At 49.6% G+C, this 4,984-nt stretch overlaps 1 protein-coding gene across 1 annotated transcript in view; it reads right to left on the reverse strand.

The window, feature by feature from the left end:
* Nucleotides 1-4,984, reverse strand: part of LOC123761712 (mucin-2) — a 38,572-nt gene extending 33,588 nt beyond the window's left edge. The window contains exon 1 of the mRNA XM_069330599.1: nt 4,699-4,984. The gene's annotated coding sequence lies outside the window, so the exon portion shown is untranslated. The remainder of the gene's footprint in view (nt 1-4,698) is intronic.

Consider the following 4,984-nt stretch of genomic DNA (forward strand, 5'->3'; position numbering starts at 1 on the left):
TCCCCAGAGGCCCACGTCAAAAGAATATCATCAGCGGCATATGCTAGACTGGCCAACATAAGAACTGCCTTCAGAAACTTGTGTAAGGAATCTTTCAGGAGTCCTTACCACGTATGTCAGACCAATCCTGTAGGACTCCTGCCTGGAGTTCATACCTCGTTAAACACAAGACAAAGTTAGAGAAGATTCAGAGGTATGCCACCAGACTAGTCCCAGAACTAAGAGGTATGAGCTACGAGGAAAGGCTACGTGAGCTAAAACTTACTTCCCTGGAAGACAGAAGAGTAAAGGGTTATCTTCTTGAGGTTATCTTGAGATGATTTCGGGGCTTAGCGTCCCCGCGGCCCGGTCCTCAACCAGACCTCCCTTTTGTTACAACCCCGCCCCCTCCCCCCAGGAAGCAGCCCGTAGCAGTTGTCTAATTCCCAGGTACCTATTTACTGCTAGGTGACCAGAAAAATCAGGGTGAAAGAAACATTGCCTATTTGTTTCTGCCTCCACCGGGGATCGAACCCGGAACCTCAGGACTACGAATCCGAAGCGCTGTCCACTCAGCTGTGGACAGGGAAGACATGATAACTACCCACAAAATTCTCAGGAGAATTGCCAGGGTGGACAAAGACAAACTATTTAGCATGGATGGAACACGAACAAGGGGACACAGGTGGAAACTTAGTATTCAAATGAGCCACAGAGACAGAGAGAATGTTGTCAGTGTCAGAGTAGTTAACAAATGGAATGCATTAGGCAGTGATGTGGTGGAGGCAGACTCCATACACAGATTCAAATGTAGATTTGATAGAGCCCAGTAGGCTCAGGAATCTGTTCACCAGTTGAGAGGCGGGACAAAAAGAGCCAGAGCTCAACCACCCCGCAAACAAAACTAGGTGAGCACACCCACACCCATACACACACACGCACACACACACACACACACACACACACACACACACACACACACACACACACACACACACACACACACACACACACACACACACACACACACAGGGGCCTCGTAGCCTGATGGATAGCGCGCAGGACTCGTAATTCTGTGGCGCGGGTTCGATTCCCGCACGAGGCAGAAACAAATGGGCAAAGTTTCTTTCACCCTAAGTGCCCCTGTTACCTAGCAGTAAATAGGTACCTGGGAGTTAGTCAGCTGTCACGGGCTGCTTCCTGGTGTGTGTGTGTGTGTGGTGTGGAAAAAAAAGAAAAAAAAGAAAAAAAAAATAGTAGTTAGTAAACAGTTGATTGACAGTTGAGAGGCGGGCCGAAAGAGCAAAGCTCAACCCCCGCAAAAAACACAACTAGTAAACACACACACACACACACACACACACACACACACACACACACACACACACACACACACACACACACACACACACACACACACACACACACATCCCCACAACCTTCCCGGCCTCACAGATGACCATAAGAGTCGGGCGGGTCCAACTAGCACTAAGGGAGCAGTAGGACACACCGTTACGAGAGACCCGGGGAGGGGGGGCGGTAGGGGGGAGGGGGGGATTAGATTACCCTCATCGATAGGGGGGAGGGAGGGGAGGGAGGGGAGGGAGGGAGGGGAGTAAAGGAGAAAGCTTACGATGAGGATGTGGCGTGATGTTTACAACAGATGAGAGACATGGAGGCTGAGAAACAACGCAAAGGGACGAATATCGACTCAAGGGATACAGCGTCTGGATAGGTACTTGAGCAGCGTTGATGTCACTATAGTTTCTATTTTGTTTACTCAACTGGCATTGCGAGGATTGGGCTCCAGCTCCCGGGACCCGCCATTTAAGTCTGAGGTGTGTATTTTATCATATTAACTATTAAGACTTGTCTTGGGGAAGGGGGTGTTCAGGCCCCGCTAACTCCCCCCCCCCCCCCCCGGATGAAACATCAGGAGATGTCCTCCTGATGAAACTACGATGATGATGTGGAGGACAGATCATCAAGCCATGATGATGTGTCCTCCAGTTCCGGTCCTGCAGCTTGGAGCTCGGTCCGTCCCTAGCTCGGTCTCTAGCCTCGGTCTACAAGTATATCACTCGGTCTGTTGGTCGTGTTTACTGGTGTTATGTTCGGTCTATAGGTCGTGGTCGAAGACATTTTACCAAGGAAAGAGACTTTATCAACAGATATTATTACAAATGTTGTAAGAGATTCTTGCAGAGAAACAAGACAACATATTAAACATCTCATAATACATTTTGGAGCTGAACAGATATATTAAGTGTGTTTGTGACCGATGTTGGTCACCCATGTTTAAGGAATTTCTTGCTCTTCTTCTGTATAATCTAATCATATAAAATATCTCCTGAAAAAAATAAAAGCTGGATACGAATAATTTATATTAAATAAATACAAGAGTTTCTATGTGTGTCCGTTTGGTGAGCATCCGGATATATCGGGAATGGAATTCGTCTGAACCTGTCATGATGGCAGAGGGCGTCGAGAACGAGGTCATGGCGTATATAAGTAGTTTATCCGCGTCTCCAGATATCTCGTTCTAGAGGTTCTCGTTCTCGTTCTCGTTCTAGGGGGCACTCCGGGGGCCCACCCACAATCCGAATTTCGTTTTTGTTTTCATCCGGCTTATGTATACGGATCAAAGATTGTCTGTATAGCAAAACTCTTCGTATCCAGTCCAAGCCAAGGGTGAAGATAGTGTGTGTAGTGAAGATGGTGGAGAGTACATGTCGTGTGGTAATGAACATTGTGTCCAACGAAACTCGTGTGTGTAGTTTGGGGGTCGTGGACGGATCGAAACGTCGTCGTTTCTTGGTATTTCTGACGTGTGGTTTGGTCATCCTGCGTGTGTATTAAAGGTTGAATGTGGTGAAGTATGGACAGAGGGAGGAGCCCAGGGCGGGCAGCGTCCCCAACCGGCCGCTGGTAGGTGTTGCCACCCGTCAACTTACACGGGGAATACGACCTTCCTGACGAGTGTGCACTCGCCTATTTGTACTCATATATTTGTGCTTGCGGGGGTTGAGCTCTGGCTCTTTGGTCCCGCCTCTCAACTGTCAATCAACTGATGTACAGGTTCCTGAGCCTACTTGGCTCTATCATATCTACACTTGAAACTGTGTATGGAGTCAGCCTCCACCACATCACTGCCTAATGCATTCCATTTGTCAACCACTCTGACACTAAAAAAGTTCTTTCTAATATCTCTGTGGCTCATTTGGGCACTCAGTTTCCACCTGTGTCCCCTTGTGCGTGTGTCCCTTGTGTTAAATAGTCTGTCTTTGTCTATCCTAACAATTCCTTTGAGAATCTTGTATGTGGTGATCATGTCCCCTCTAACTGTTTTCCAGCGACGTGAGATTTAATTCCCGTAGTCTCTCCTCGTAGCACATACCTCTCAGCTCGGGTACTAGTCTGGTGGCAAACCTTTGAACCTTTTCCAGTTTAGTCTTATGCTTGACTAGATATGGACTCCATGCTGAAGCCGCATACTCCAGGTTTGGTCTGACATATGTGGTATACAAAGTTCTGAAAGATTCCTTACACAAGTTTCTAAAGGCCGTTCTTATGTTGGCCAACCTGGCATATGCCGCTGATGTTATCCTCTTGATATGGGCTTCAGGGGACAGGTCGTGTGTGTGTGGTGAGAATAGTCGGGGTGGGAGAGAGGAGGCCGCTGTGTTGTGAGGTTAGCGGAGTGGGTCGCTGTCCTCAGGCTCAGAACATCTCCCACATGAAGGATTATGTAGAGGCTGAAGTCCGGAGGTTCTTAACATGTCTCATTAACCCGGTTATGTATGCTCCAGGTGTATGGCCCAGGTGTATGGTCCAGGTGTATGGCCCAGGTGTATGGCCCAGGTGTATGGTCCAGGTGTATGGTCCAGGTGTATGGCCCAGGTGTATGGCCCAGGTGTATGGCCCAGGTGTATGGTCCAGGTGTATGGTCCAGGTGTATGGCCCAGGTGTATGGCCCAGGTGTATGGCCCAGGTGTATGGCCCAGGTGTATGGCCCAGGTGTATGGTCCAGGTGTATGGCCCAGGTGTATGGCTCAGGTGTATGGCCCAGGTGTATGGTCCAGGTGTATGGCCCAGGTGTATGGCCCAGGTGTATGGTCCAGGTGTATGGCCCAGGTGTATGGCCCAGGTGTATGGCCCAGGTGTATGGCCCAGGTGTATGGCCCAGGTGTATGGTCCAGGTGTATGGCCCAGGTGTATGGCCCAGGTGTATGGCCCAGGTGTATGGCCCAGGTGTATGGCCCAGGTGTATGACCCAGGTGTATGACCCAGGTGTATGGCCCAGGTGTATGGCCCAGGTGTATGGCCCAGGTATAGTCCTGGCGCACATGACGCATAGCACCATAGAAGACGCGCACGATACCCGGATACTTAGAGACATGTGTTGTTGGCCACACACACAAACATTCAAGAAACATACATTTTTTTCTAATGTGAAAAATATTACAATTTCAGCGCTATATTTCTCCATGGGGGGGGGGGGAGGACCTGGAGACATTTGTCCCGTAGTTAATGGTCCTATCATCATCCACCAGCCCCATCCTCCCTCTCATCCACCAGCCCCATCCTCCCTCTCATCCACCTCCTCCATCCTCCCTCTCATCCACCTCCCCCACATTTCCCCCGCCACTGTACCTACCGCTGGTCACTACAGTATCCTTAAACAGATGAGCACAAGCCCCACGAGGTGAAGAACCTTACCTTGTGTATGTCTGTCTGTCACAAGTCGAACATTCCAGCCCCTGTCAGCGGGGGGGTTGACAGTCCTGTCAAGGCTGGTTCCAGTCGTCACTTACACCCTGTTAACTGGTCGTGTCAGTCAATATAAACACACGCGGGATTTTTTTCTCTTTCAGGAGCGGAAATTGAACCCAATGTACATTTAATTGCCAGTTTTTTTGTCTGATGAACTGGTATGGGGGAGTATGGGGGCGCGCACGGTGTGTGGGAGTAGTGTGTGGTGCTGAGTGCTGGGAGGAGCTCCTCC

Source organism: Procambarus clarkii, chromosome 24 (assembly GCF_040958095.1).
Source record: "Procambarus clarkii isolate CNS0578487 chromosome 24, FALCON_Pclarkii_2.0, whole genome shotgun sequence".
Lineage (NCBI taxonomy): Eukaryota > Metazoa > Arthropoda > Malacostraca > Decapoda > Cambaridae > Procambarus > Procambarus clarkii.